The sequence below is a fragment of the Chionomys nivalis genome, chromosome 5 (genome assembly GCF_950005125.1).
Source record: "Chionomys nivalis chromosome 5, mChiNiv1.1, whole genome shotgun sequence".
NCBI classification, from domain to species: Eukaryota; Metazoa; Chordata; class Mammalia; order Rodentia; family Cricetidae; genus Chionomys; species Chionomys nivalis.
In genome coordinates, this window is record NC_080090.1 from 71,194,967 (window position 1) to 71,208,661 (window position 13,695).

Sequence of the window (13,695 nt, forward strand, 5' to 3'; positions counted from 1 at the left end):
GGTCACCATCTCCACCAAGGCTAGAAACCCATGAAGTGCCTAACAAAAACTTCTCTCAAAACACAAGGAACACAGATTAAGTTAGTGTCAAGTCTTCTTGCTTCCTGTTTCTCTTTTCTGTGCTCCTTTTCCTTTACTTGGACAGTGTCATTTTGGCTTCTGTGTTGACAAAAGCATGAAGAGATGCCAGGTAGAAGCAGGAAGACAAATCAAGTGGTTGTTGTCATTCTCTAATTTATAGATATCTATTCCCTTAAGAACAGGTGGAAACTCATATTGGTGATGGATATTGATGATATAGATACAGCAATTGCTGGAAGTTTGGGAGTTAAACATAAGTTCAATTTTTTTTCTCATGCAAATTTTGTGATCCATGCATCAGGGGAGAAAGGACAATGTGATGACCAGATAAATCTTGATTGCAATCGTGCTTCATTGCAGCTGTTCCTCATCCTGTGAATTCATTATCTTCTGTGAGCAACACAGCTTCTTTATTTTCAAATTTCCAGGTGGGAGGTGAGTATCACACCAGTATAGAACTTTTTGTATTAATCAGAATTTTCTAGAGTCACAGAAATTACAAAACGAATCTCTTTGTTTACATATATCAATAAAATTTATTGGAATGACTTCCAGGCCTGCTGTAGTCCAACGAATCAAGCTATGAATGAAAAGTTCGAGAATCTAGCAGTTGTTCAGTCCCATGAGGCTGGATGTCTCAGCTGGTCTTCTGTCTCTCCTGACAGTGAAAAAAAAATGAATGTGCTAGCAAAGTGAGAGCAAGCAGGCAAAGAACAGAACCTTTCTTCTTCCATGTCTTTATGTAGGCCTCCAACAGAAGGTGTGGCTAAGCCTAAAGGTATTCTTCCCTTTTTAAGATCTGGATCAGAGGTGTGTCTTCCTACCTCTAAGGTCTGGACTAGAAGTAGATTTACACAATTCAGGCCATGCAGAAAATCTCTCACAGGTGTATCCTTCATTTCTGGGTTGTAGTTCATTCCAGACATAGTCAAATTGACAACTGAGAATAGCCCTCCCAAACACCAATAACTTAGAAACATTGACAACTATTTTTGAAAGATTTGTTTATTTATTACGTTTATAGTGTTCTGGAATATAGGAAAGCACCAAATCACATTATAGATCATTACTAGCCACCATGTGGTTGCTGGAAATTGAACTGGGGACCTCTGGAAGAGCAGCTAGAGCTCTTAACCTCTGAATCAGCTCTCCAGCTCTGACACGTATTTTTATGTTTACTCTCCCCAAAAATTTTTACAGATTTTGATTTCATTAGCAAGAAACTGCTGACTACCAACATCAATTGCTTATTTTACATTGTAATATTACCTTAGGGCTAAGAGAATATTTTATTTTCTCAGGTTCAGTTCTGCAGTCAGTCATTTTCCTCTGAAACTATAAAAGATTTATTTCATTATTTTTAATTTCATGTATGTGTGTGTTTGATGTGAGTGTAATGTTCTCTGAAGGCTAGAGACATTAGATACCCAGATTTGGAGTTGCTGGTGATTGTGTGTTTTAAGTGATAGGAACTGAAATTGCGTTCTGGAACCATCATACACGTGCTTAACCACTGAGCCATCTTCATATGTGCTTATGCTAGTATTTTTATTTTAGGTTTTCCAACTCATTCTTAGGACTGTCTTCTGAATTTGTTGTTTGCATAAAGCCTCACTTGTAAAATAATACTCATGTCAATACCCAAAAAGTCACAAAAATAAAACAAATGGAGCAGGGAAAGATTCTCATTCAAATTGGAATATGTCTACAGCTTAGAAAAATCTTCTCATTATCTATATATTCACAGTATAAATTTCTATAAGGAGAATTTATGTTTGTGGTCTATTTTCCTCTCAATATTATCCATATAAAGTACTAGACTTTATATAAGAGTGCCATGCCAAGTGACAGAGTGATGAAGTACTAGCAGCCAATGGGTAATTGATTGATAAATACACTTCAGAGGTTTTTTTGTAATGAAAATACTACATGCCCAATACTAGTGGCAAAACTCTTTTCTCTTTGTTCTAACTCTCCTCTTTTTTAGCTCATAATTTAAGTACATTTCTCCCTTCCCTTTCCTCTCTCCAAACTCTCCACATTCCCCTTCAAATTTATGACCTATTTTTGCTACTCATTTCTATTGCATTTATACATGTATGTGTATAAATTATACATATATATGTACAATTTAATAATATATAATTTGAGTCCATATAATCCTATCCATGTATATGTTTGCAAGGCTGAATGTTTGGCACTGGACAGCATTGGTGTACTCTTCCCTGGGGACGGCTATGTCTCCCATTTCCAGCTGTTCTCAGTTGTCTATAGTTCTTTGTGTAGGGCTGAGGCCCAAATGGAATGACTCTGTGTATCACCTCTGTCTAAAACTGTTGGCCTTGGCAACACCTTATGGGGATTCAAATTAAAGTAATAATCCTGAATCTTTTTAACTTTAATTATGAATAAAGAGTCTCCATTAGATTTTTAGTATATCAAAGCCCGTGCCTCTACTAGAAGGCACAGGTAAATACTAGCTCTTAAGAAAGTGAAGTAGATTGGGGTATATTTAAAGATACGAGAACACATTGCAGTGTGGGAAAAACTCAGGCATAAACAGAGTAAATCTCCTTAAAATGCTGGCCTAATATTTCTTAGGATGGAACTTTAAGTAGCAATAAAGTAAAAAACTGAAAGCTCTATAAACTATGGAACACAGGGCATAGGACAGAGAATGCTGTTTAAATGACTCCCAAAGGGACACTTTCTTACAGTTTGTTGTAAAGACATGAATTCCTTATTTTCTTACTTAATATTCTTTAAAAATTATTCTTTAAGTGACTGGAAATGATCAGTTACTTTATTTTGTAATATTTTCAGCAGAGTGTTTAGACATAAGATTATTTGTGGCATGGCCTCTTTGGGACCAGATGGCACTTTGTGTTTTCAGTATTTTGCAAACTGAATGTATTTCTGGTTCCCAAGTTAACAAGGAAATACTTGGTCTATTTTCATTATTAATGATCTGCATTTCTTGATGTCAACACACCAGAAGGAAGAATCAATTGATAGTTCGGATAATTTCATGTAAAGCGTCTGATTGTTCTATTGTAAAGTAGGGATCTTACAGTTTTTGGAAGGAAGAGCATTCACTGCTAAAGTCAGTGTTCTCTTTTGCTTCTAGATTGTCTTAAGTTGATCTTTTGACCTCTTTGTCAGTCTCATGATGTCTCAGAACTCTTTCTCAGAGAGACATTTTTAAATGTATAGAATAAAACATCCAAGACTATCTAGGAAAACAAACATATTGAGATTTAGCTTACTCCACAATGTTTCTTGTATCCCACATTGAAATCATGTGTTCTAGCTAGAATTGGTTTTATAAATACTAAGACTTAAAAAAATGGGACTTGGTGTATTCCAGCCAGGTAACTTGATTCTTCTGTTTTGTATCCTTTGCCCAGGCTTCTGCCATCTACATAGCTATAGCCTAGCTGCATATCTGTGACCTTCAATGTATCAAGTCCCTGGCCATAAAGCTACTTTGTTCAGGATCCCTTTTTGCCTGGAAAGTATCTCCTTTCGTCTTCCTCATTCTCTAATCCCATACCACTTACTGCCATCTCCACAACCACAGGTCTGTATAATGAGAGCCATATTTGCCTGGTCCGCTCGAGCAGCTTATGCACCAGCTTTTTCTGGCATAGCTTCAGTCACACAGTGGGCCAGATTCTCACATCAGACACTCAACCAAAGCAAGAAATCCACATGACCAGTCACATCATAAAGCAAAAGCAACATGAATGGCCTGGATAGGATGCCTCCTATGAAACCAATTAGTCTTAGAAAAAAATGTTCTCTAAAGAGAATTACCTGGGTGAATTACAGGACACAGAATTTCAAAGAAAAATTTGAACTTTATAAAAGAATTCAAGAAGTTTAAAATAAGAGATGGATATCTCCATCCATCGTCGGATGAAGTTTCTATGGTGATATTTAAGATATTCATCAGTGTGACTATAGGACAAGGCACGTACAAAGGACAAAGGTTCCAGTTCAGGATCCCTCTCTTCTTCTGTCCAAGGACCTAGCAGCAGTCATCGCCGTGGACACCTTGGATCCCCTCTAGAGCCAAGTCTCTTGCCAACCCTCAAATGGTTCCCTTAATGAAGATATCTTCTTCCCTGCTCCTATATCCGCCCTTCCTCCATCTCAACCCTCCTACTCCCACAAGATATTTGCTAAGCAATGTCCATGACTGCTTTATTCACAAAATCCAGGAAATGGAAGCAACCTAGATATTCTTCATCAAGTCAGTGGATAATGAAATGCAGTACATATGCACAATGGAATACTATTCTGTTTCAAAGAAAAATGAAATGAAAAATGGCTGGATCTATAAAAGATTAAACTGAGTGAAGTAACCCAGACCACCAAAGAGAACTATCTCAAGTTCTTTCTCATATGTGGTTCCTAGCATCACACAGATCAAGTGAAGCATGAAGTTCTCTCACTTGCACTGACAATACTCCCCAGAAGAGCCACAGACTATCTAATGCAAATCCTAGTACTGGGTATGAGAAACCTCTGTTTGAGTTATTGCTAAGGGTAGTCCAAGGCTCTCCAAAACAATGTAGGCCATTGTTATTCCCTTTGGTAGTCTAAAGGACTAAGGTAAGCCCCTATTGTTGAAGGTAAGACCCTATTGCTGAAGACACCACACACTTTTATGCTGGAACTAACCCAAAAGTTTCTTTCCTGTGGTCTATAGCACTGGAAGTACTATGTAATTTGTCAAGGGAAGGCAGCAAAAGATAGCTCTATTTAGCTGGGAAGCCTGTGAGCCACGGCAATGTCCACCATGGCAAGGGAAAACAAAATCACTTTTATGTTGGTGGTAACCAGTAACCATCTAACTAGATATAAGACGCACACAACTGGAGATATATAATACCTGGTACTGGAAACCTAGCCAACTACTCAGGACAAGTGGCATTGGATTCTAGAACAGAACTGATTACTATTGCTTTGCTGTACAATTCCTAACTACAATGTCAAACTTATACCTACAAATAAGTGTAGTGCCTTATCATCACAGAAACTTCTTTTTACAGCAAATGATGACCAATGCAGTAAACTACAATTGGATATAATGTAGAGATAAACTGATCTTGGAGAGGCCAGTCATGTTTGATACATCTACAATATAATCCTGCTTGTAAGGTTTAGAGACGATTGTATGAGAAGGGATGAAAAGATTGTAAGAGATCAAGATTTTTGTTGTGAGATTATCTCATAGAAATGACTGCCTAAGCAAGACTAAACCATAGTAATACAGACATTCTAATGTGGAAGGGTAAAAATCTCATCAGGTCCTGCACATAACAAACAACTATAGGCAACAAATGACTGTAAAAGGGGGAGAAATAGGCCCATTCAATGATGACCCCCCTATTTTGTTATCCTATTCCAGCTCTGCAATGATATACATACAAACAGAAGCAGCCTCAGCAGATTGTAATTATAGATCCATTCATAAATTTATACATGAGTTATAACAATAGCAACCATAAACATACATCTCAAACGGTAATGATGTTGAGGAGTGGGGTAAGGTGGGGTGGAGGGATGGGACATGGGACATGCTGAAGAGAGTAAAGGGAAATGGGGAGGGGTGCCAATCGCATCTTACATAGCTTGTGTTAAGGTAGCTTTTCTCAGGGTTACCTTATTATCAAGTCTGTTTAAACATTGATACCAGAGAAAACATTGGGAAATTTTGTTATTTGAACCTATTCCATTGTTGATTAGTTATCACAATGGAAGTGTTAGTGTCAGGTTACATAACATCCAGCTTTTAAGGCACCAACACCTAAGTCCCTTTGGGGATGATTCATCTCCATCACTCCAAGCTTGTTATGCCTCTGTTTGGATATGAGACACCTACACTGTCCTTTTGGTTCCTAATTAGTTCCATTCCTAGACTTAATTTTCAGCTTTACTGAAATGTGGGTTTCATTTTCATTATATGAACTCTTAGGTAGTGATAACAGAAATAAAGCTAATCATCCTTATTGAGCCTGATATCAGAAGTTTCTTGGTTTCTTTTCCCGTTTCAGTGATAAAATACTGTGTTAGCTTGAATGTAAATGGTCCCCATAGTCTCATAGGAAGTGAGTGGCACCATTAAGAGGTATGGTTTTTGTGGAGTGGGTATGTCCTTGTTGGAGAAAGTGCATTACTTTAGAAGAGAGCTTTGGAGTTTCTTATGCACAGGGTACCACCCAGTGTTTCAGTTGACTTCCTATTGCTTGTACAATGTAGGACTCGCAGTTCCTTGTCCAGCACCATGTTTGTCTGCATGCTGTCACACTCCCTGCCATGATGATAATGAGCTGAATCTCTGAAACTGTAAGTGAGCCAACCTGTTAAGTGTTTTCCCTATAAGAGTTGCTGTGGTCATGGTGTCTTCACAGCAATAAAAACACCGACTAAGACAATACCATGATAGCGGCAACTCAAAGAAGTTAGCATTGATTTTTGGCACACAGTTTCAGGGCATATAACCCATCGTGATGGGGAAGTAAAGGCAGCGGGAGTCTGTAGCATACTGTATCTTCAACCAAGAGGCAGAAAACAATGAATACTCATGTGCAGCTCCTTATACTTCTTCTCACACAGACCAGAATACTGTTCCAGAAAAAGGTGCAAATGGCGGTAGATGTGTCTTTCTACTTCAACCCACCTAATCAAGATACCATAATCAAGGCATTCCCAGAGGCAATTTCTTCCAGTGATTTCAGAGCTGATCATGTTTACAACTGAGAATAACTGTCAGAGTATACATTAACCTAAGGTATTCTTGGTCTCAGTTTTCAATAAATAAAATGTTGCAGAAATGGTTATGTATACTACCACTTAATACTTGAAAGCAGAAGCTGCAAATTCATCTACTTAGATGATATGAAACCCAATCAAATTTTGGCCAATTTTTTCACCTTACAAATAGACCCAGTAGTTCACGAATTTTGCCTCTGTTCAAGCCATTTTACAAGAAAAAAATAACACAACAAGTTTTGTTGTTTGTCCCAGAGGCTAGTTTCCTTTCCGGCTCTTGTCTCTGGTTCGTCTTGGCATATCACAATGCAGGTGGACAAACCAATGATGACAGATGGCCGTGAGAATGATCATGCCAACAGAGCAAGCACCCTGTATGTTGCATGTAAAAATCAAATAAAAACTAGGTTTTTTTTTTTCATTTTCTTCTCTTTTACACAAGAATCTCAGCCTGACAATGTGGGACAGCAGTCAGTGTTCTGAGGAGTCCTTTCCCACTCAGAGTTAAAAACAGTAATTACAAAATCTGGCCATACAAAATAATCAATCTCTGTGTTAGAGAAACAATAGCTTCAGGATATTCTTAAATAATTGAAGGGGAGACATTAAATGATGCCAAGAATACAAACATACATTAATTTCTGTTTGATGGAGATTTTAGAGTTATGCCTAAATGATTTTTGGGTCTAGATTTATGCTTTGTCAAGTAGACAAAATAGAAACAGATATGAGGCTGAATCCCACTGTGAGAAGCTATGGAAAAAAATCTTGTTTTATTATTCTCTGCCCTCTGGGTTATCTATCAGAAAACCAAAAAGAAAAAAATTATAATAACACCCATGGATCCTGGCTGGAGGTTTGAATATCACTCATATAGAATATGCAATTATGAAAATTGCATTTCTCATTTTAAGTGAACTTGCTTTTCCAGTATAATTAGTTTTAAGAGACAAGATCTCAATAACCAGAAAGCAGAACATAAATGAAGATAGCTACAAAATGTTCTTTTGCTTTAAAAAAATCAATCAAAAGAATCAAAATTTTATCTTGTAAAAAATGTATGTCAAGACAATGAATAACTCAGCTTTAGGTAAAATCATGATTGTTTTGCTGAAGATGGAGAATTGTAACATTTGCTGTTCTTTTAGCCATAAATGATTTTTTCTGCCTGTCTGATTTTGTAATCAGAATCTGCCACGATGCTATTTACATGTGACATTATTTGCAAAAGCAGAAACACATTCAGGGCATCCGACTTGATAATACATAAAGTGAAGGCCCTTGCTGCTTTTACCGAAACTTTGTTATTTAAGCGCAATCCTGACTAAGATGAATCATACTTCTTGAAAGCAAGATTCATCCATGCACAATTGGGCAACTTTCAATTATAGCATTCTTGAGGCTTCCCTTGAATAGGAGTAGTTATTAACATTGGCCTCACACTGAGCTAAAACTACATTTTTAATCTTAAAGTACTCACAGTGTTTAAAGCCACACCACTGTGAGAGCTTTTCCAATGTCCTACCGCTCTGCTCACATTGTCAGTGTCCCAAGAAATCTCATTTTTTCTGAACTCTCAGTCTATGGCATTAAGGAATATAGCTGTTTATGTGATAGTGGACGTTTAATGCTATCCCCATTAAACCATATCTGTGCTTCCAAAATGCAAATGCCTTTTATTATGATAGAATATGCTATTATTTTGGGCAAAAGACTCATTTCTTCTTAAGAGATGGGGTGGGGGAGAAAGTGTAAATGATCATAATGGAGATTTAGAGGAGTAATTGTAAGTAGAAGAACTATTTTGAACTGCTTCTGTGATTCAAAAAATTTGACCATCTATCAATGAAGTAACAAGAATTTATTATTTATTGTGAGTTTGAATATGATATAAAATGACTATTCCTCAAATGGGTAGTCTCTACTCTGTTTCCATTTGGGCTGAAATAAAAGAAGCCGACAATTAGCTTGGCGTGTAAAATAAAACTATGCAAAGATTAAACATGATAAAAGTGCTTTTCAGGTTTTGATTACGTAAAGCCAATTGTCTCTTCAAGTTATAGAAGAGAGTTAATTTTTAATTCTTTAAGACCCTGTGGGATAGTTGCTGTCCGCAGGGTCTTAAACTTCATGTTGAGTATTAGACATATGAGAACAGCGTTCGTTATTGTGAAATGATGTGAGAGAAGGTGGAATAATGGAAGTACATAACAGGTCGCAATGCACTGTGCATCTCTATACCAGGGGCTATAGAGATACAGTGTTTAGTTAGGGCTTTGATAGTGAGACAGGACTGAGGAATAGATGACTTTGTGACTCAAGTGCAGCTTGCCATCCAGTAAAACTGACCATTGCTAGACCAACAGGTGAATTATTAGGGAGTAGGAATTGAATTTTTTGGATTTCTATTCCTGCACAGTGGAGAGTGAAATGATTCTGAAGTGTTGACCTCAGGCCTTGGCATTCAGTTTGATATTTTTAATTCCTATGTGGAAGCTGCTGGTGAGTAGAAAAATAGAAGGTAGATTTCAGACAACTTTAAGCAAATAGTCAGTGTAAATATGAAATGAATTGGGCAAAATATCTTGCTGAAGAAGTGAGAGCCAGTTTGACTGTTTGTCTCAGACATAGCATTGCTGTATGTTTAGAATAAGGAAGCTCTATTAGGCTTTCCCTGCTTCAAGAAGATCTTATGAATGTCATATATTTATCCAGACTCTACTATGCATAAAGCTTGTGACTTTCTCTTTTTTTTTCCATTGGAGTTTCACACTAGGAAAAATCTATATTCTTTTAAGTATAGTAGATATTTCATTATAAATTTTAGAAGCTCCTGCTTTTTCCTTACAGATAGATATTTGAGGAAGTTGGTGAGAAACCTAAATCGAGCACCAAACATAATGGGTAATTACTAAACTAGATTAGTGCTGAACATTTCTAACACCAAACAATGCACCCAAGAAACAATTCCCTCCATCATCAGTGTTGAACTTGGATCTGAAGCATTTGTTGAGTAGATAAAAGGTTATTAAAATGTTAGTGTGCCGGACTGGGTACCCTTGAGAAGAGGAATGGTGTTTTTGCTATTGTTGGACAGAGTATTATATCTTTTATTATTATTATTATTTTATTTATTTTATTTATTTATTTATTTTTATTCTTTTTTAATTAAAATTTCCACCTGCTCCCCGTTTCCCATTTCCCTCCCCCTCCTCCCACATATTGCCCCCTCCCTCCACTCCCCTCCCCCTATCCCCACTCCTCTTCTCCTCCCCCCACTCCATTCCCCCTCCCTCTCGATACATATTCCCTGCCCTGCAGGAAGACGAAGTTCCTACTATCTTTGTTCCATCAATGTATTAGGGATCACACTATGGGTAGAGAAAGAGCAACGGAGCATCACTTTCTCAGAAAGAATTGAAGTTGTATTCTGACTAGCTGACTTCAGACTTCCTATCTCCCAGAGATGTGAGTTAATACATCTCTGTTCTTTATAAAGTACACTGTGACATAAAGAGATTTTCTTGGCCTATATTAGGTAAGCTGCAACTATGTCCATAATTGTGATTCTTTCTTCAAAAATAAAAGCAAATTTATATTTATGTTTTTAGCTTTTGTTAATGCATATGTTCCCAAAACAGTTTGTCGTCGTCGTCGTCGCGTCTTCTTCTTCTTCTTCTTCTTCTTCTTCTTCTTCTTCTTCTTCTTCTTCTTCTTCTTCTTCTTCTTCTTCTTCTTCTTCTTCTTCTTCTTCTTCCTCTTCCTCTTCCTCCTCCTCCTCCTCCTCCTCCTCCTCCTCCTCCTCCTCCTCCTCCTCCTCCTCCTCCTCCTCCTCCTCCTCCTCTTCTTCTTCTTCTTTCTCCTTTCTTCTCTTCCTCTCTCTCCTCTTCCTTTTTCTCTTTTTAAACATATTTTATTTTATTATTTTGTGTGTTTTGGTGTTTCATCTGTGTGTATGTCTGCTCATCATGCGCACAAAGTGCCCCTGGAGCTAAGAAGAATTGCCAGGTCCCCTAGAACAAGTGTCCCAAGAACACTTGCAGGCTTCCTTGTGGGGCTGGGGATCAAACTCAGGTTCTTTGGAAAAGAAGACAGTGCTCTTATACAATGAGCTATTGCTCTAGCCCCGGCAATTATTTCTTGATGTGATATTAAAAGCACAGGAAATGATACGATAAGTGAATGAGTAATGCATCATAGTTAGAACTTTCTGCATAGTAATGGAAGCAATCCATAGAAATAAATGAAAACAACAGGATATGAGAAATTATTTACCCAGTATACACATGGTGAGAAGTTAATATTCAAAATATACAACCAGATTTTACAGCACAATGGTAATAAAGTTAAATTTTGACCTGGAACTAGTTATGTAGACCAGGGTAGCCTAAAACTCACACACATGTTCTTGATTCTGACTCCTGGGTGCTGGAATTCAAGGTGAGAACCACTATTCCCTTCTTTTTAATTTTGTTATTTCCCCTGAGACAAGGTCTCCTACAATCCAGGTTAAACTTGAAGTCATGTTGTAGTGAAGGATGACCTTGTAGTCATGGATGATCTTTCTCCTGCCCTCACAAGTGCTGGACTTGCATGGTGTACCACTGTGCTTGGTAATATTGCTTACTTTTTTTGATTTCTGAGAGAGTTATTTTCCCTCACAATACACACAGATCCAAAGTAGACTTCACTTAGAATATCTGACTTTATATTTAATTTTGTTAAAGCAAATACGTACTAAGCCACCTTATAGCTAATTATGATTAAGGAGAATATTTTTTATACTCTCCATTTTCCCCTTCTCTGTTCAGTGGGAATCTTACAGAAACACGTGGGATGTTTGCCCACTGCTAAGCCTTCTAGTGATATGTAATTAGCTGCATAAATATCCTTAACTGAGACCTTTCTACTTAAACTCTATTCTTTATTCCGCTCTACTTTCTATTTGAACTCTATTCTGTATTCCGCTCTACTTTCTACTTGAACTCTATTCTGTATTCCGCTCTACTTTCTGGAACACGTGGCTTTCAAAACAAGCTGGGATTGATTGCAAAATGGCTGACATTTTGACTCTTTTTTTCCTAAGACTGAGAGATTGGCCCATCTGATTTCAGAGTATATTGTCATAGAATTTAAAATGTCTCTGGACATTAGTTTTTTTTTTCCAGTGTAAATGTGTGGCGAATGTAGGAAGACAGCCGTATCTCATCAGTCAATATTATTTTAGGCAGAATGTTTGCTGCTCCTTGGGTGACACATATACCAATTATCCAGGGGAATTCTGTGCTGTCTCAGCTACTAGCAGATCTTATTTATGGGTTTGACTATCCCTTTCTGAGATATGTTGCAATGTCTACATATGTCTACAATTGCCATTTTAGTTTCTATGATACAATTTTGATAAATACTATACCTGATGATCCAGGAGTAGTTCCAAATTGGGAAAACAATTGACTTTTTTGTTTTTTAATAATACTTTTTGATCACGAGTCCTTTGAAATATAAACACTGACATAGCACGGATTGAAACTAGTATATGGCCTTAAAATTGTACTCTGTTTTCTTCTTTGAAAACTCCCACTTCCCATAGTAAAAACAATTTGCATTCAGAATAGATATTCTACCTTAGCTTGTCAAACTGTAATCATTGTTCTGGATGAAAGTTAGTAAATATTATATTTACTTCTAAAGTGTTTATTATAAAGCCCCTGCCAAAGGCCAAAGTAAGCAATTGAAAAGAAGCAGAATCAGACAAAATCAGATACCCACTGTTCATACAGGAAATTTGTGTTTTACTTCTTTGATCTATTTTTTTTTAGATTTGACTATAGATTTGTGATTTTGACTTTAGTCTCTGACTGTACATATGCAGCAATATGGCTCTGAAAGTGCTTCAGTATTCTCTAAAACCCAGATGCCTTAAGTAGTGATAGGTAAATTACTTATTCTTCCTGTGTCCAGGGCAAGTAATTGATCTTATCATAGGACCAGACTATCCATAGTATTTCTCTATTGTTGTTTAGGTACTTGTAGTTTTGATATTCATATGGTTATGACATGGTAACATAACTAACAGACTAATACAGAGAAAGTATTGTGCTAAAGCATATATTCTATGTAAATCTATGTCACACAGAATTTTATATACCTTGTAAAGATAAACTTAATATAATCTTATAAGACTTCATTGGTGACTATTTTTATTTTTTTTATTTTGAGGAAAATGAGGCATAGAGCAACTAAGTAACTTACACAAAATTAGACCTCTGTTAATGGCTAATACTGTAATTGTAATTCAATAAACACTAACTGCAGGCTCCCTAAGGGTAGTTTTAATAAAGAAGCATCAGTAAAAAGTTCTTAATTCTAAGAATCTGGTATATCTGCATAAAAGATACAAATGTTTTATTCAATCATTAACAGTCTCAAAGTTAAAAACAATCCACTTGGAAGTACATTTATTTTTCTTGTACGCTTTTGGAAATTATTCTATTTCTAATTCTAAAAACAGACTTCCCAAAAGCTCATTTTTCATAAATAAAAAATAAACTCCTGCAAGTTACTTGTAAGTTCTTTAAAAATGAAACTCTTTTTTAACTGTTAAGTATTAAAACATTTAAAGGGAAAGAGTTGTGAATTAGAAGAATGGGTCAAGAGCCAAGGCAGTAAAGTTGCCCAACATGGCTTGTGTCTGTGAAGCTCTTCACATAGGCATTTATTAGTCAAATCTTTGGAGGAAAACCCATCTCCCCATTTCACAAGACAGCAACTTGAACCTCAAAGAGAGGTGGTGATTTATCGGAACTGTATGCCTAAGGCACAAAAGCTAGATTT